This window comes from Monodelphis domestica, chromosome 5, assembly GCF_027887165.1.
Source record: "Monodelphis domestica isolate mMonDom1 chromosome 5, mMonDom1.pri, whole genome shotgun sequence".
In the NCBI taxonomy this organism is placed as follows: domain Eukaryota; kingdom Metazoa; phylum Chordata; class Mammalia; order Didelphimorphia; family Didelphidae; genus Monodelphis; species Monodelphis domestica.
The window spans coordinates 10,895,785-10,916,063 of NC_077231.1; positions in this window are offsets into that span (position 1 = coordinate 10,895,785).

Below are 20,279 nucleotides of genomic sequence, written 5' to 3' on the forward strand. Positions count from 1 at the left end.
AGTAAATAAATGGAGTCCCAGCCTGTCCCTTACAAAGATACAGTTCCTGGGCTTTGGGAATACTAAAACCTTAAAATGAACAGAACTTTCTTCTCTTCTTTTCTGATAGCTGTATTCATTCCTTAATTTCAACTCATTATACTATGTTTTATTGTCTTGGACAATGGAAGGAAAGAAGGCTGGCATGAAAATGTTTTATGATTTCAAAAAGCAATAAAGGATAGACAGACATTGTGGCTGATGGTTCTTTGTAACCTGTAAAGCAATCACAGCATTCCAAACTTGCACTCTTTGCAGACCCGTGCACACATATTTAGCTTTCAGAATAGCTTTGCAAATTTGAAACAAACAAAAAAAGCATGAAAGCTTTTTAATAATCAAAACTATATTTATAAATGATCTGCATTAGAATATAATCAATGCCCAGTATAGTCAACTACTGTGTTATACTACAGATACCTTCTACTTTCATTATTAATAAAGGGTTACATCCCACCCCAAATTGTTGATCTTTTTCCCTCCCATATCTCCCTTCTCACTCTCTTTTCTCCCCTAAGATAAGACTTCCCCTCTTAAAACAGTGCTTGACCCATTTGTTACCATACAGAACTGAAATTAAAAGAGAAAAATTAAAGAGGATCTTCCCTTTCCTCTTCTTCCCTTCACCTCTTATAGAGTTGAATCTAGACCTCCACAAATATGTATACTACATCCATCGTTCTAAAAATGCTTAGGTGCTATATATGTCTATGATATCCTTACTGTTTGTTTTTGATCTTCCAAAAGTAAATACTGATACATTTGCATAGTCTTGATCAAATAACTTCTCTGATTAGCTACAAGTTGGATTATTGAATTCATAGTACTTTAGTAGATGTGTTCCTAAAGGAAGAATCTCTCTATATACCTCTCCTCCCTTTGGAGCAAACTACTATATTTATTTTGGAGAATTCCACTTTGCAGGCATTCTAAGACCCCAAAACATAAAGATCCCAGAAGTTCTGGAGCTGTGTCTAGGACCACAGTGGAAGGGCACTTCCTCCTTTCCAGTCATGCAATCCCAACTCTGGACTTGAAATTTCAAACTCCATCTTCCCACCAGAGCAAACTGGCTCTTATATGTTGTATTTTCCATAATAGCAATCCTGCTCCTTCTGAGCAGGCATGCGTACCCCTCTACAAGTTTCTGAGCCCTCAGAAGTCCTCTTCAGCAAAAATGGAGACAGCTTCTACAGTCTTTTTAGCCCTTCTCTTTCTCAGAAGTAACATATTTGGTTCCCACATTATAGTTTCTTTTCTCTTTTGCTTTCACCCACTGTACCCTTGTTGAATATTTTGGTGGATTTAGACCTCTATTGTTAAATGTTTGGTTCCTTACAAGGGCCTAATTTGAACTTGCACTAAGAAGTGCTGATGTTAGATCTTCACCTTCAAAACTCTTATTCTGTGACACTTGTCCCCATGTCCTCCCAATATATTCAAGATTGGGAATTTGTATAAGGAACCTTTCTCAAGTTCTTTTTGATTTATTGCACCATGACCACAATCTCAGTACCCAAGCTTCATAATGCTTTAAGTCTTGGGGGCCTTGGGAGTAGGATGTACTTGTAAAGAAACACTTCCCAGATGTCTTTTTATGTCCATGGAGAACACAAAATATCCATTAATGTCCCTTTCCCTAACCAGGTGTCCAAGATCATCAAGCATCACTCTCCCAGAAAGAATTGGAAATGAGATCCATTTGAAGGATAGTGGAGAGACATAGGATAGGGATAAGAAGACTAAAACATAGAGCAGAACCAATGGAAAAGGGGTCCTAAGTAGTTCATCTCCAGTGAATGGCCATCTACTCTTTGCTTGAAGGTCACTAAGGAGAAAGAGTACAGAACTGAACACAACCCACAGCCCTTTGTGGCAACTCTCAAGCTTAAACTAGACTCTTTCCAACTTCCTACTTTGCTCCCAATTGCTACCTCTGAGACAGAACAGAACCAATCTATTCCCTTTTCCAAAGGTCAGGTCTTCTACCTGAAAACCGGTCTCATCCCCCTCTTAAATTTTCAATTCTCTAGGCTAGCTGTTCCCAGTTCCCTTACATGGAGTGTTCTGAAGATCCAGCCCTTCCTCAGTGCCCTCCTCCAGCTCATCAATATTCTCTGTAAACCAGAACAGAAGACAAATTTCTAAGTGTGCTCTGATCAAGAAGAGCACAAAGTCATTAGTACCTCATTAGTCCTGGAAAATTGGTCTCCTACCCAAGTTCCACCCCATTTTCATTAGTTTTTTTCATGTCTATTAGTCTTTAACAAGCATTTTACATAGGCTGTCTCCTTTGATTCTTTGATTCTCTCAACAATGTGCTGAGGCAGTGTTAACATTGTTAACCCCTTTTTACAGACTTGGAAACAAAATAAGAGAGGTAAAGTGACCGCCCAGGGTTACACAGCTGGTATGTATGTGAGGCAAGATTTGGATTCAGTTTTACCTGATTCCAGGTACAGTAGTTGTTCACAAGTTCCAGGTCCACTAAAATCCCCAGAAATACCTTTTCTATTCTCAAAAAACTATTATTTAACTACCTTCCTCCTCTACTTCGTAGTTATCAAGCTGATTTTTTTTTTATATTTTTACATTTATTGGCACCCACAAAAAGTATGGCTTCAAAGAAAACTTCAAAGATCTATATGAACCGACAGAGTGAAATGAGAAGAACCAGAACTCTATGTAATAACTATATCACTATTAAAAAACAACTTGGAAAGGTTCAAGAACTCTGATGGATGTAATAACCAACCACAAGTAATCACAATTTAATTGGGGTCCTATTAAATCCACCTTATTTAATTCTGGCTCAAGCCAGTCAAGATGATTTGGATAATGAATTTGGATAGTGTTAGCATCTCCTGGGCATGTCAATTTGAAGAAGATGTTCTCCATGCCTTTTACGCAATCACTGATATAAATGTAAATTAGGTGAAGGAAAGACCAATTACTGGAGCTCTCCTTTAGAGCGTTCCTCCCAAGTTGATATTAATATCAATAATACTAGCTATAATGGTTCCATCAGATTTACTGGGAGACTCAAATGAGACCCCATATGTAATGAGCTTGGAAAATATCAAAACACAACAGAAGTTGGAGATGGTATTACTCTCTTAACAGAATCTGCATCTGCAACATTCCCCACAAGTGATCATCTGGCCATCCTTTGAAGCCCTCCAGTTATGTGGAACTCACTATACCCAAAAGCCATGTATCCCACATTGACATGCTTCTGATTGTTACACTGAAAAATTGCATTGTATTCATTCCACAAATACTTACTAAAGTCCTACAATTAACAAACATTTCTAATCAAGCCAGCAAACACTGGAGGGTCAGTTTATATGCATTTAACACATGTTTTGATGTCCTCTTATCAAGATCTTCGACTCCCATGACCTTCACCTTCATTGCAACTGAACCACCCCCAGGGATGGCTATTTAATCTCTTAGTTATTTCCCCAAACTGTGCTGCTCTCAAATTCCTAAATTCACAATTCACTCACTGGTGATAACCTCTCATGTTTCCTTCTCTCCCTTAGCTTTCCTCCTCACAGTTTTATTCAATTCAAGACCAATTGTCCATTTTATTTCTTTCATGGTCATGATTCTGGCATTGACCATTGGTACTTTACCTTCTACCTTGATTAATCTCTCTGATTTGTCCCTCTGTCACTCATATTTTTCCAAACTTCAATCGTAGGTTACCACTACAGTGTGCCATCTCTTATCCTATTTGTATGCTGATAAACCTGTTGCAACTGCATTGTTTTCACTATAGATTATTGTTATTTAATCTCAATTGGCCACTCACTAATTTATGGCAATGCCATTCTTCTCTCAGGGACTTTGGATTATAGAACTAGTTGGGAGTATTCAGATCTCTTATCTTTAAATCATCTCTACCTTCCTCTCCCATATCCTTCTTCCCCTTCTTCATATGGCCTTGCCTACTTTGAGACAACTAAGACCACTCAATGTGAACCCTTCTCTCCCCCATAGCTCAAAATCTCCAACATCATTACTGATTCTCTGAGCCTAAACTTTCATCTTTGAGAAAGAAGTTGTCTTTCTCCTCTATGCTCTTGGAGACAAATCTTTCTTTATTTTCCCAGAAATTGTTACTTACATCAGCCATTCTTTAATTTCTACCTGTCTACTAGTTTCTCTACTACCTAGAAATGTACCCAGGCCTACCTTATCTTTTTAAAAATTGAGACATTAATAGTTCTTCAATATTTGATATCCTATCTTTCCCTTTCACAGCAAAATGTCCACAAATGTTCCCTCCATTTTATCATTTCCCACTGAATGGCTAGCTTCTGACTCTACTGACTCAATTTATATTGCTTGCTCTAAGATTACCATGATACTATAATGACTAAATGCAATGCCTGCTCTCAGCTCTTACCCATCTTGACTTATCTGAAATTTTTCACAGTTGACCACCCCTCCCATTCTATATATTCTTCCCTGACTTGTTATCATTAATGCTGATATCTCTGGTTATCCTCCTGCCTATATGACCACTATATCTCCTATACTGGATTTGTTTTTCTACTCCCCCCACTAAGCATGGATGACTCTCAAGGCTCTGTCCCAGACATTAATTTTTCTTTCTCTACTCTCCTTCAGTAAACACATCCACTCCAATAATACATCGACTCTTCATCTACAGATTACTTGTAAATCTGCATATCTGACTCAAATTTATTTTCTAAACTCCAATCTCAAAATATCATATGCCTGCTAGATACCATTAGTTATCTGTGCCAGAAGCATCTGAAATTAGACATATCCATTTTTTAAAACTCTCATTATCTTATCCCATAAACACAGCCCTTCCCCAAACTTCCTTATTTCTAATGAGGGCACTACCATCCTTCTCTTCAGTCAGGTTTACAACCTTGAAATAATCCTTGATTCTCATCCCTCCCCATACCAAATAATTGCCATTTCTTATCCATTCTGCCCCTACAATATAGCCTGTATCTATTACCCCCTTTCTGATTACATGCCCCCTATATCAGAATGGGTGAGATAACCTAACAGAAAAGGAAAAGAAGTTTAAGATTCTCAATGCTTATTTCAGTCCCATTTTCTCTACACAGAAATACGAGTTTGGGATTGGTAAAGACATAACAAAACTATGTAATCGATGTCTAATGAGATAGTCAGAGAGCACCTTTTTTGCCTTGGATGAATTCTAGATACATGGTCCAGATACATCAACCTTATTAGATATTGAAGGAATTAGCAGATATAATTGTTGAGTCCCTACTAGTGCTTTTGAAGAGGTTTTATTGTGTGTGGGAAATAACATAGAATCTGATGGGGCAAATTCCAGTTCAATTTTCTTTTTTTTTTTTTTTTTAAGTTTTAATATTATTTTATTTGGTCGTTTTCATACATTATTCACTGGAAACAAAGATCGTTTTCTTTTCCTCCCCTCCTCCCCCCCCCCCGCCTTTCCCTCTCCCATAGCCGACGCATGATTCCACTGGTTATCACATGTGTTCTTGACTCGAACCCTTTTCCCTGTTGTTGGAGTTTGCATTATAGTGTTCATTTAGAGTCTCTCCTCAGTCTTATCTCCTCCAACCCTGTGGTCGAGCAGTTGCTTTTCAGCGGTGTTTTTACTCCCACAGTTTATCCTCTGCTTGTGGGTAGTATTTTTTTTTTTAGATCCCTGCAGATTGTTCAGGGAAATTGCATTGATACTTATGGAGAAGTCCATCACCTTCGATTGTACCACAATGTATCAGTCTCTGTGTATAATGTTTTCCTGGTTCTGCTCCTTTCGCTCTGCATCACTTCCTGGAGGTTGTTCCAGTTCACATGGAATTCCTCCACTTTATTATTCCTTTTAGCACAATAATATTCCATCACCAACATATACCACAATTTGTTTAGCCATTCCCCAATTGAGGGGCATCCCCTCATTTTCCAATTTTTGGCCACCACAAAGAGCGCAGCTATGAATATTTTTGTACAAGTCTTTTTGTCCATTATCTCTTTGGGGTACAAGCCCAGCAGTGCTATGGCTGGATCAAAGGGCAGACAGTCTTTTATCGCCCTTTGGGCATAGTTCCAAATTGCCCTCCAGAATGGTTGGATCAATTCACAACTCCACCAGCAATGAATTAATGTCCCCACTTTGCCACATCCCCTCCAGCATTCATTACTTTGCATAGCTGTCATGTTAGCCAATCTGCTAGGTGTGAGATGATACCTCAGAGTTGTTTTGATTTGCATCTCTCTGATTATAAGAGATGTAGAGCACTTTTTCATGTGCTTATTAATAGTTTTGATTTCTTTGGCTGAGAATTGCCTGTTCATGTCCCTTGCCCATTTGTCAATTGGAGAATGGCTTGATTTTTTGTACAATTGATTTAGTTCTTTATAAATTTTAGTAATTAAACCCTTGTCAGAGGTTTTTATGAAGATTGTTTCCCAATTTGTTGCTACCCTTCTGATTTTGGTTACATTGGTTTTGTTTGTACAAAAACTTTTTAATTTGATGTAATCCAGATTATTTATTTTGCATTTTGTAATTCTTTCTAATTCTTGCTTGGTTTTGAAGTATTTCCCTTCCCAAAGGTCTGACATGTATACTATTCTGTGTTCGCCTAATTTTCTTATAGTTTCTTTCTTTATGTTCAAGTCATTCATCCATTTTGAATTTATCTTGGTGTAGGGTGTGAGGTGTTGATCTAAGCCTAATCTTTCCCACACTGTCCTCCAATTTTCCCAACAGTTTTTATGAAATAGTGGGTTTTTGTCCCAAAAGCTGGGATCTTTGGGTTTGTCATATACTGTCTTGCTGAGGTTGCTTGCCCCCAGTCTATTCCACTGATCCTCCTTTCTGTCTCTTAGCCAGTACCAAATTGTTTTGATGACCGCTGCTTTATAATATAGTCTGAGATCTGGGACTGCAAGACCCCCTTCCTTTGTATTTTTTTTCATTAATTCCCTGGGTATCCTTGATCTTTTGTTTTTCCAAATGAACTTTGTTATGTTTTTTTCTAAATCAGTAAAAAAAATTTTTGGGAGTTCCATGGGTATGGCACTAAATAGATAGATGAGTTTGGGTAGGATGGTCATTTTTATTATATTGGCTCGTCCTACCCATGAGCAGTTAATGTTCTTCCAATTGTTCAAGTCTAGTTTTAGTTGTGTGGAAAGTGTTTTGTAGTTGTGTTCATATAGATCCTGTGTTTGTCTCGGGAGATAGATTCCTAAGTATTTTATTTTGTCTTGGGTAATTTTGAATGGGATTTCTCTTTCTAGTTCTTGCTGCTGAGCTGTGTTGGAATTATATAGAAATGCTGATGACTTATGTGGGTTTATTTTGTATCCTGCAACTTTGCTAAAGTTGTTGATTATTTCAATTAGCTTTTTGGTTGAATCTCTAGGATTCTTTAAGTAGACCATCATGTCATCTGCAAAGAGTGATAATTTGGTCTCCTCCTTGCCTATTTTGATGCCTTCAATTTCTTTTTCTTCTCTAATTGCTACTGCTAGTGTTTCTAATACAATGTCAAATAATAGAGGTGATAATGGGCATCCTTGTTTCACTCCTGATCTTAATGGGAATGGATTTAGTTTATCCCCATTGCAGATGATATTAGCTGATGGTTTTAGATATATACTGTTTATTATTTTTAGGAATGACCCTTCTATTCCTATGCTTTCTAGTGTTTTTAGTAGGAATGGGTGTTGTATTTTATCAAAGGCTTTTTCTGCATCTATTGAGATAATCATGTGATTCTTGTTGGTTTGCTTGTTGATGTGGTCAATTATGTGGATAGTTTTCCTAATGTTGAACCAGCCCTGCATCCCTGGTATGAATCCTACTTGATCATGGTGGATGACCCTTCTAATCACTTGCTGGAGTCTTTTTGCTAGTATCCTATTTAAGATTTTTGCATCTATATTCATTAGGGAGATTGGCCTATAGTTTTCTTTCTCTGTTTTTGGCCTGCCTGGCTTTGGAATTAGTACCATGCTTGTGTCATAAAAGGAGTTTGGTAGGACTCCCTCTTTGCTTATTATGTCGAATAGTTTGTGTAATATTGGGGTTAACTGTTCTCTGAATGTTTGATAGAATTCACTGGTGAATCCATCAGGCCCTGGGGATTTTTTCTTAGGCAGTTCTTTGATGGCTTGATGGATTTCAATTTCTGATATGGGATTATTTAAGAAAACTATTTCTTCTTCTGTTAGTCTAGGCAATTTATATTTTTGTAAATATTCATCCATATCACCTAGATTGGTAAATTTATTGCCATATAGTTGGGCAAAGTAGTTTTTAATGATTGCCTTAATTTCCTCTTCATTTGAGGTGAGATCCCCCTTTTCATCCTTGATGCTATTAATTTGCCTTTCTTCTTTCCTTTTTTTAATTAAATTAACCAGTACTTTGTCTATTTTGTCTGTTTTTTCAAAGTACCAGCTTCTAGTCTTGTTTATTAGCTCAATAGTTCTGTCACTTTCTATTTTATTAATTTCTCCCTTAATTTTTAGGATCTCTACTATGGTTTTCTTCTGGGGGTTTTTAATTTGTTCATTCTCAAGTTTTTTGATTTGCATTTCCAATTCCTTGGTCTCTGTCCTCCCTAATTTGTTAATATATGCACTCAGGGATATGAATTTTCCTCTAAGTACTGCCTTGGCTGCATCCCATAAGGTTTGAAAGGATGTTTCGCCGTTGTCATTTTCTTCAACGAAATTGTTAATTGTTTCTATGATTTCTTCTCTAACTAAATGATTTTGGAGTATCATGTTATTTAATTTCCAATTAATTTTTGATTTGGGTCTCCATGTACCCTTGCCGATCAATATTTTAATTGCCTTGTGATCTGAAAAGGCTGCAGTTAATATTTCTGCTTTTCTGCATTTAAGTGCCATGTTTCTATGACCTAGTGTATGATCTATTTTTGTGAATGTGCCATGTGGTGCTGAAAAGAAGGTGTATTCTTTTTTGTCCCTATTTATTTTTCTCCATATGTCTATTAATTCTAATTTTTCTAAGATTTCATTCACCTCTTTTACCTCTTTCTTATTTATTTTTTGATTTGATTTATCTAAATTTGATAGTGGTTGGTTCAAGTCTCCCACTAATATGGTTTTACTGTCTAATTCCTCCTTCAATTCTCCTAGTTTCTCTATTAAAAATTTGGATGCTATACCATTTGGTGCATACATGTTGATTAGTGATATTTCCTCATTGTCTATACTTCCTTTTAGCAGAATATATTTACCTTCCCTGTCCCTTTTGATCAGGTCTATTTGTACTTTGGCTTTGTCAGATATCATGATTGCAACTCCTGCCTTCTTTCTATCGGTTGAGGCCCAAAAGGTCTTACTCCAACCTTTAATTCTAACCTTGTGAGTGTCAACCCGTCTCATATGTGTTTCTTGAAGGCAACATATGGTAGGGTTTTGTGTTCTAATCCAGTCTGCTATTTGTCTGCGTTTTATGGGTGAGTTCATCCCATTCACGTTCAAAGTTATGATTGTTATTTGTGGATTCGCTGGCATTTTGATGTCTTCCCCTAGTTCTGACCTTTCTTCTTTAGCTTTCTCCTTTTGAACCAGTGATTTACTTTAGGTCGGTCCCCCTAGTCCCCTCCCTTGAGATGCTTCCCTTTCTAGCCCGTCCCTTTTTATGCTCCCTTCCCCTCCCCCCTCTCCTTCCCTCCCTTTTTGTGCTCCCTCCCCCCTCCCCCTCCTTGATTTTCCTTTCTTTCTTGCCCTAATGGATAAGATAGAAATCAGGATCCCACTGGATCTAGATGTTCTTCCCTCTCAGATTTGATTTCACTGAGAGTAAGGTTTAAGTACTTCCACTTCACGCTCTCTTCCTCTCCTTCTCATATGAGAGTTCTTCCCCTCCCCTTCCCATGTGTATCTTTATATGGGAAAGTTTATTCTATTGATTCCCCCCCTATTTCTTGAAGTTAATCTTAGTATTATCACGGTTCCCCCCTCCCTTTTCCTTTTTTTGCCCCAACTTTCCCCAAATCTTCTTGATTCCCCAATCTTTCCCTATGCATGTTTCTTCTAACTACTCTTATGATGATACAATTTATGAGAGTTACACAAAACATTTTCCCCACATATTAATATATATAATTAGATGTAAATGTAGTCCTTATAGAAGAGAGTTTGACTTAAAGAGAAAGATAAGATTTATCTCCTTTTCCCTTTCTTTCATATTTACCTTTTCATGTTTCTCTTGCTTTCTGTGCTTGGATATCGAACTTTCCACAGAGCTCTGGTCTTTTCTTAGCAAATGCTTGGAAATCTTCTATTTTGTTGAATGCCCATACTTTCCCCTGGAAGTATATAGTCAGTTTTGCTGGGTAGTTGATTCTTGGTTGGAGACCCAGCTCTCTTGCCTTTCTAAATATCGTGTTCCATGCTTTGCGGTCTCTTAGTGTGTTAGCCGCTAAGTCATGTGTGATCCTTATGGGAGCCCCCTTATATCTGAAGCTCTTCTTCTTGGCTTCTTGTAGGATTTTCTCCTTTACTTGGAAACTCTTGAATTTGGCAATTACATTCCTAGGCGTTGTCTTTTGGGGATTTAGTATAGAAGGTGTTCTATGAATCCTCTCTATTTCTATTTTGCCCCCTTGCTCCAGAACGTGGGGGCAATTTTCTTTTATAATCTCCTCTAGAATAAAATCCAATTTGTTGTTTACCTCTGGTTTTTCTGGGAGACCGATGATACGGAGATTTTCTCGTCTTCCTCTGTTCTCCAGGTCCGTGACCTTCTCAGTGAGATATTTTCTGTTTTCTTCCAATTCATTAATTGTTTGGGTTTGCTTTATTGATTCTTGCTGTTTTATCATCTCACTTTCTTCGAGGTCCTTAATTCTGGTCATTAGGGACTGGATTTGCTTTTCAGCCTTGTCTGCCCTTGTATTGGCTGCTTCGAGTTCTTTTTCCAATTGAGCAGTCTTATCTGTCAGACAGCTGATCTCTTTCTCCCATTTTTCTTTCCAGAAGGTTTCCATCTTTTGGATAAGTTCCAGTTTGAGATCTTCCAGAGCTTGTTGATAGTTTCCATTTTGGGAGGCGTGTTCTGAATTTTTTTGGATTTCCTCTTCATTCTCCTCTTTCCCTTGGGTACTTCCACCATAAAAGTTTTCAATAGTCACTTTTTTCCCTTTCTTCCTGGAGGCTTGATTTTGGGCCATGTGAGCCATCCCTTTGGTGGTTTTATTTCCCTTTCCTTTTTGGTCTGGGGTCTGGGTTATAAGAGTGGTTTTTCTGTGAATTTAGGTTGCTTCAGACTAGTTCTTCCCAGCCTCCGAGCCCAGGTATTCAGCTCCGCCCAGATAATCCGTGCGCCTTGTTCAGCGCAGCCCGCCCGAAGTCCGCTGGCTTCTCCAGTGAAAGCGCCCTGAGACGTTTTTTCCTGGCAGTCCCCAGATCCCAAGGACCCTGGAGTGCCCCCCCAGACAGAGACGCTCCCCACTCACTCGCTGTCCTGGTGAGCGCTCAGGTAGCTCACTCTGGTTTAGTGGGGGAGGTGGGGTGGGGGAAGGGCGGCTCAGTTCACTTTTCTGTGCAAGCTTTTCCTTCTTTTTTTAGTGTGGAAATGTTCAAGCCCCACGTACCTTTGCCTCTGTGGGGTACTGGGGAGTCCTTCTGTTCCTCCGAAGGTGATTTTATGCTCCTTTGATGTAGTCTATTTCGTTCGGTGCTGGGGAGAGGAAACGTGCCGCGTCTAGATTGCAGCCATGATTACCCGGAAGTGGCCTCAATTTTCTTTTTTAATGGGAGAAGAGACTGCAAAATATGGACTAGTGAGATCAACTTGGCTTTCTGATAAGTTTCTAGAAGATTGGGCTACCTTCGATAAGATAACATTTAACAGAGGTAAGTGTAGTCTAACAAGGGCTCCAAAAATGAAATTTGCAAACATGAGTGAGGTATAGAAAGACAGTAGGTGACCTGAAAACTATCTGGGAGTTTTAAGAGACTTCAAGATCAGAGAATGATAATGTAGCTGAGAGTTAAGACAAATGTATGGCAAATGAAGAAAAAAGTGACCAAGATCAAATTAGGGACAGTTTTATTTTATTCTACTTTGTTGTCAAAAAAGATCTGAGAGTATTTTATTTCATTCTGGGCACCTCATTTAAATAAGGGGATAACATCTAGCAAATGATAGCTCACATTTAATGTGGAAGAGGCAAATGAAGTGGTTAAGGAGTCCTTTTCATGCCAAGTGAAGATGTATTAAAGAAATGAGATTTAATTTTAATGTTTTAACGACAATCTATGTAATGATATTTGATCTAGAGAATAGAAGACAACAGAGAACTTTAAAATTGCCCATATATATGTGTATATATATATATATATATATATATATTTAAGGAGCTGTTGCATTGACATGGAGAGGATGAGGAGCTTTAGGCATGTTCTGCTTAATATCAGAGCTCAGAACTTGGACTAGTTGGAGGAAGTAAAAAATAATGTGATTAGGGGGCAGCTGGGTAGCTCAGTGGATTGAGAACCAAGCCTAGAGACGGGAGGTCCTAGGTTCAAATCCGGCCTCAGCCACTTCCTAGCTGTGAGACCCTGGGCAAGTCACTTGACCCCCATTGCCTAGCCCTTACCACTCTTCTGCATATACACAGTATTGACTCCAAGATGGAAGGTAAGGGTTTTAAAAAATAATAATAATAATGTGATTGCTATAAGGGAAAACTTCCCAACTAGATATAATTTACTTATTTATATTTTATTCAAAGATATTTTATTTTCCTGATTACATGTAATAATAATTTTCAACATGTTTTCCTTCCTCCCATTCAGAGATGGCAAGCAATTTGATCTGGGCCATACATTTATTATTGTGCAAACACACTTTCATGTTGGGTCAGTGTTGTAGAGCACACTCATACAAAACCACCACCTCCCAATAAAACCATAAATAAACTAACGTGAAAGACAGTATGCTTTGATCTCCATCTGACTCCAACAGTTCTTTCTCTAGAGGTGAATATCATTCCTTGTGATAAGTCCTTCAGAAATATCCTAGATCTTTGCTGAAAGCTGCCAAATTTTCATGGTTGATTATTGTACAATTTTGCTGTTGCAGTATACAATGCCCTCCTGGGTATCCTTATTTTGCTTTGCATCAACTCATGTAGATCTTTCTAGCTTTTTCTATCCTCTTGCTTATCATTTCTTATATATAGCACAATAGTATTCCATTACCAACATATAGCACAATTTGTTCAGCCATTCCCCAATTAATGGACATTTCCTCAGTTTCCATTTCTTTGACACTACAAAGAGCTGCTATAAATATTTTTTTTTCTACAAATAGATCCTTTCCCTTTTTTATGATCTCTTCAGGATAAAGGCCAAGTATTGGATTACAGGATCAAAGGGTAAACACATTTTTATGGTTCTTTGGCCATACCAACTAGAGATATTTTAAAGATAAATGGGCTAACCTAGGAGGCAATGGCTACTCCATGTTTAGATGACTTTGGGACAGAATAAACAGGAAGAATAAACACTTTTTAAAATGCTGTAGAGGATGTTCTTGTTCAGATCCAGATCAGTCCAGATGCCCACACAGGGGCCTTCCCTTTACTGAGATTCTCTTGATTCTCTAAAATCTGAGAGTAATACACATGTCATGTCTTCTATGAATGGAACCAAGTAAGTTTTGACAGTAATCCTATTAAAAGATATCTGGGTGATGTCAACACTTTAAAGAGCTGAATTTAATGACTTTGGTTGGTAACTGAATTATCTCCCACTTACATTATCATAGGTTGGCCCACATTAGTCATCTGAAGTAAGAATCAAGGGATTAAGTAGTCACTTAAGAAGCCAGAAAAATTCTACTCGGGGAGGGAGGAGGCTTATGTGGCTATGTACAGATGAACATGACTTTGTGAAGTGAGGCAAGTTGTAAACTATATTCAATGATCTGATAAAGTTTAATTTTTAAAGAATATGTCAATATTTCTATAGGCCACCTAAAATTAGAATTGGAGGAGCTAGGTGGCACAGTAGAGAGAACACATTCATTTTCCTGATAGAAGACTCATTTTCCTGAGTTCAAATCTGGCCTCAGATATTTACTAGCTGTGTGGCCTTTGTCAAGTTACTTAACTCTGCCTCAGTTTGTTCATCTGTAAAACAAGCTAGAGGAGGAAATGGCAAACCACTCTAGTACCTTTGCCGAGAAAATTCTTTCAATGGGGACCTAAAGAGTCAGACATAATTGGAACTCAACAGCAATAAGGAATTTCAGAGTTAGAAGAGATATTAAAGTCATCTAGTTCATCCTCCTCCTTTAATAGAGGAGGCAGCTGAGGCACACAGAGGAGAAGAGATTTGCCTGTTGTCACCCAATTAACTTCTATAGGGTCACTATTCAAAGCCAGATCCTTTGGCACCAAGTGCAGAGTTCTCTCTACTATAGAATTCCCATTATTATTACCCATTTTTAAAAATGAATTCATACCAGTTTTCTGAATAATTTAACTGGGGAAACATCTTCATTTCATTGAATAAAGATGGCAAATAAAATAGGTACTGCTCTCTTGGATTGCTTTATTCAAGAGTCAGAGCATATAGAAACTCAATACAACAAGTAACAAAAGACATGTAAGCATCCATCATGGTTTTGTTTTGTTTTTTGCCCATCAGTCACTTCCATTTCAGAGGACCCAGTTCTCTATTATAAGGACATTACTTTGAAATGGGATTGGCTGGCTAGAGAACTCTGCAGCTGTGATCATTTCCATCATGCTCCCTGCTTATATGGAGTATTTGTAAGAAAACTGACCATTTTAAAGCACTTAGACCAGAAAAAGATTAGAAAATGGAAACTTAGCATTTGTTTTTTGTCTCTGAACTTTCTCTGACTGACAGTTTTTCTGCTACAAAGTGATGCTTCTTGTCCCAAAAGCAATGAAAACAGCAGGATCCTAAAGTATTCTTAGCCATCAAGCCTTCTTTGAGTTCTGATTAGCATCCTTACTTCTCTGATTTGGATGGTCCTTAATTGGGATAAAATGTTTCAAATCTTTGAGTTCATTTGACTCTTCACATCCTATTTTAAAAGGAAAAGTATTGAAAACATCATTGATTCTATTTTATGCATAGGAAAGATGACTTGTCACAAAGATAGAAACTAACATTGCCAAGACCTGAACTCAGATTCAATTTAACATAGGGGAAAGAGCACTGGTTTTGGAATCAGAGGATCTGAGTTCAGAATCAAACTTCACTATAAATAGGTGGCACAGTGGATAGAGTGTTGGGCCTATAGTAAGGAAGACCTGAGTTCATTTTTTTTATGTTTTTATTTTTTTGGAAATTTTTATTTAATTAGTTAATTTAGAATATTTTTCCATGGTTACGAGAATCATGTTCTTCCCCCCACCCCCACTCCCATATCCTACACACAATTCCACTGGGTTTTACATGTATTTTTGGTCAAGACCTATTTCCATATTATTGATATTTGTGCTAGAGTGATCATTTAGAGTCTACATCCCCAATCCTATCCCCATAGACCAATGTGATCAAGTAGTTGTTTTTCTTCTGTGTTTCTGCTCCCACAGTTCTTCCTCTGATTGCAGATAGCTTCTTTATCATAAGTCCCTCTGAATTTTCCTGGATCATTGCATTGCTGCTAGTAGAGAAATCCATTACTTTCGATTGTACCACAGTGTATCAGTCTCTGTGTACAATGTTCTCCTGGTTCTGCTCCTCTCACTGCATCAGTTCCTGGAGGTTGTTCCTGTTCACATGGAATCCCTCCAATTCATTATTCCTTTCAGCACAATAATATTCCATCATAATCAGACCCCACAATGTGTTCAGCCATTCCCCAATGGAAGGGCATCCCCTCATTTTCCAATTTTTTGCCACCACAGAGAGCACAGCTATGAATATTCTTGTACAAGTCTTTTTCCTTATTATCTCTTTGGGGGTACAAACCCAGCAGTGCTATGTGTGGATCAAAAGGCAGACAGTCTTTTAGCACCCTTTGGGCTTAGTTCCAAATTGCCAGGAAGACCCGAGTTCAAATCTAATCTCAGACCCTTACTACCTATGTGATCCTGGATAAGTCACTTAATTCTGTTTACCTCAGTTCTTCATCTACAAAATGAACTGGAGAAAAGCAAACCACTCTAGTAGCTTACCAAGAAAACTCCAAAAGGAGTCACCAAAGGTTGGGCATGACAGAAATGTCTGAACAAAAACAATATGATTTGAGTCCTAGGTCTTGGGTCAATCACAATTTTTTGAGGTTCAATTTCTTCCTCTGCAAAAAGAGGATCCAAATGGTTAATAAAGTCCTTACATTTTTAAATCTATGATTCTAAACATTTAATCTCCATGGGTCTTCTGTGTTAAATGAATAGGTAGAACTAGATGATCTCTAAAATCCCACAGCATACAACTTCCTCATCCCCATCCCCTCTTACCTGCCAGTCACTATTCTTGCCCTACAGTCACTTATATGTGTGGAGTCCCTTGGCAGAGCCAGGAGACACGTTTATGATGGGAAGTGGTAGACTGAGAGTCAGAGGGAAAACCTGGATTTGAGCCCCAGATTTCATTCCTAGATGCATCACCTTGTACAATTCACTAAACTTCTCCAATTCTTAGTAGCCTTGACTGAAAAATAAGAGAATTGACCTCCCAGATCTACAAGGTCCCTCTCAGTTTTAAAAAAAACTACTTATTCTCTTTAGCAAGCTCTGCATAAAAGGGATTCATAACTTCATGTACAATCCTCTCCGTCTGTTCCTAGTATAGGTGCAGATTGTTAATTCTATCTGGAGTTCATTAAGATCAGAATAAAGAGAAAATTAAATGCAAAAGTATCCTATGATTTTAATATCAGTGTAATATGTTTCAAGAGGATTAATGTCACAAGGAGGGGATTTTCATTTGCTGTAAAATGAGGGTGCTGATCTAAATATTTGGGGTCTCTGCTAGTCCTAGGCTGGTCCTGTAACTTTTGATAAGATGCTTTCTAACAATGAGCCTGTCCAATAAAATAATGTCTTACTTGGAGGATTGAATTCCTCTTTAATGGAGGTTAGATGACTATTGGTCAGATATGATGGAAAATATGGGTTAGGGAGGAGTTGATCAAGATAGACACTAGGATTGAATCACTAGAGCTTTGCTCCAGGGCAGGAAACTTAAAGGATGCTTGCATCATCTGGGTACATGCTTTTCTCTGCCCAGCACCATCCCAATGTTAAACTTGTCCTATGTTTCATTTCAAGTCCTAGTGTTTTACCATCTAAGTCTCCCCTTCTACTTGGTCTTTGTGTACAATTTTCTAGTTCTCAGTGCTGTCTGAAGACCTTTCCACCTCTCAGATTATGATTCTATGACTCTAACATATTTTCTCCTTGAACAGAAGAAATCTGTGAATTGGTATGAAATATTTCAGCCTCTAATCTGGGGAAAAATGGTTCTGTCATCCAATTTGTATGAAATTCCATCTCATGTAGAGTTTGGAGGAGAGGTAAAGCAGAGAAATTATGTTCACATAAAACACAGAGCATTCTATTTTTAAATTCAGGGGTTGCCTTCTTATGACTTGTTACCGTTGGTCTTTAAATTTACCTTCCCATGAAAGGTGTCATCCTTTCCCTTAGGTGCAGTTCCAGTACAGGGCAAATGTATGAAAAAGGCAGGCCAGATAAATGATTCCTGACTTTAAGGAAAAATCCTCATAGGGTGATGTAGCTAGAGACATTAAATTTGGAACTAGGAGTAACTTGAGGGTCTATCTGGTCCAGTACCCTCATTGTATAGAGGAACAAACTAAGACCCTCAAAAAGAAAGGGGATTTGCCTAGGTCACCTAAGGAGTAAGAAGGCAAGGCCAAGGTTTTCACATTCCCCCCTAAAGAGGGTGAATATATTTAAAATCCAAAAAAGTTTAATGATACTTGCCCTGGACACAGAAACATCCCCAGTGACATCCTTAGACACTCCTAGACCTCAAATTCTATTCCAGATGGCTGCAACATGAGTGGTTATTTAATCTTCTGTGATTTCCCAGGGGAAGAAGCTGAGGCTCTGAGATTTCATCAAAATCACATTGGTAGTTAGTGAAAGGGCTAAGACTTAAACTCGTGTCCTATGACTATAACCCCTGATATTTCCAGGACACCATGGTATCTCAAAATATCTGTAGAATTATTTGAACAGATATACCCTACTTCAAATATTGTTTATGGGGGTATTTATGGGCTGGGAAAGAGGACGTAGATGAGATAGAGTGTTCAAAAATCAAACTAATGATCAAAAATGTTGGAATTTTCTTTTTTTTTAAACAATATTTTATTTGATCATTTCTAAACATTATTCATTGGAAACAGAGGTCATTTTCTTTTCCTCCCCCCCACCTCTCCCATAGCTGACATGCGATTCTACTGGGTATCACATGTGTTCTTGATTTGAACCCATTTCCATGTTGTTGGTATTTGCATTAGAGTGTTCATTTAGAGTCTCTCCTTAGACATGTCCCCTCAACCCCTGTAGTCAAGCAGTTGCTTTTCCTCAGTGTTTTTACTCCCTCAGTTTATCCTCTGCTTGTGGATAGTGTTTTTCTCCTAGATCCCTGCAGACTGGTCAGGGACATTACACCACCACCAATGGAGAAGTCCATTATGTTCGATTATACCACAGTGTGTTTGTCTCTGTGTACAATGTTCTCCTGGTTCTGCTCCTTTCGCTCTGCATCACTTCCTGGAGGTTGTTCCAGTCTCCATGGAATTCCTCCACTTTATTATTCCTTTTAGCACAATAGTGAAATTTTCAAGAATATAAGAAATTTTGCCTTCACATAGTATTTAGTTTGGAGCTATCAACCTGAAGTTGGTTTAAGTTGAAGCAGGTTTGGGTGTGCATAAATATATATATATATATGTATATATATATATACATGTATATATTTTAATATTATTGGTTCTTTCTATTATCATATATATATATATATATATTCTTCATTTAAAAACATGAATCTAAGAAAGGGGTTATCGGCTTTACTAGATTGCCAAAGTGAGGATCCATCACAAAAAAAAAATACCTGCTGGAGACCAATATTTAGGTGTTTCTGCCAAAGCCATATGGTCAGATGGTTCTTAATAGACTTTTTGGTAAAATTGCAAACCTAGTGAATGTTACTCAAATTACTCTATGACTTTCGCTTCTGTTTCCCTTTCTGAAGCACTTATAATCTCCCTCTTTTATCACTATCTATCAGTGACACAATGTTCTCCTCCTGCCCCCTCATGGTCCAAATCCCCTCCCTTGTTGTGTCCCACCCTGGCCCACCCTCCCCAGAACTTCCTCAATCTCCAGATAGATCTTAATTACTTCTCTGCTTTCTTTTTTCTTCTTAAAATGCCCTTTCTCTCCACATAAATAATTCTGAAATCTTCAAATGACAGCTCTGGACATGTGAGAGCTCATGTAGGCTGACACTCTCATTGGACAGATGAAGCAAGTGAGAGAGAGCCAAACAGCATCAGGCCTGGGAAAGACCTTGAAACACAGCATATGAGCATAAGAAGGGACCTCCAGACCAATAGCCCAGCTAATATAGACCTTGGGATAGAAAATCTAAGATCTGAGCTCTGGATTGTCATTGAGAGAAGCCTTGTAGACCACATCATCCATCTTCCTCCTGTTCCATGTTAGGAAAGCTGGTTTCTGTGTTAGAGGGAAAAACACACTGACTTGTGAATGACAGCATGCTTAAACTTCTTGGAGGTTACTTGCATTTTAAGAATACATAGTTAATCTTTTAGTCTCTTTATATAGCACAATGAGGCAGAATTTTTATCCCAGTTGCTGACACTTAGATGAGGTTTCAAGGTTTACAAAGCAGGTTACATACATTATCTCATTTGAGTCTCAAAGCAATCTGGTGCGGTTGGTGATACAAGGGTCCCTAACTTCATTCTACTTATGAGGAAACAGCCTCAAAGTGGTAAAGGACCCCAAAGGGCACAACTAGTCGGTGATGGGGGGGTGATGATAGAAGGAAAGTCTTGTGACTCTAGAGTTAATATTCTTTCCAGCATGAGTCAGCATCTTCTGAAAGGTTGTGAAGTCCTTGTCTACATCTTAGGAAGGAGAATTGCAGAGAGAGCCTGTCTGAAATGATGTGAGCAAGATGCTTGTCTCTCTTCTGCGATTCTGTTATTCTAT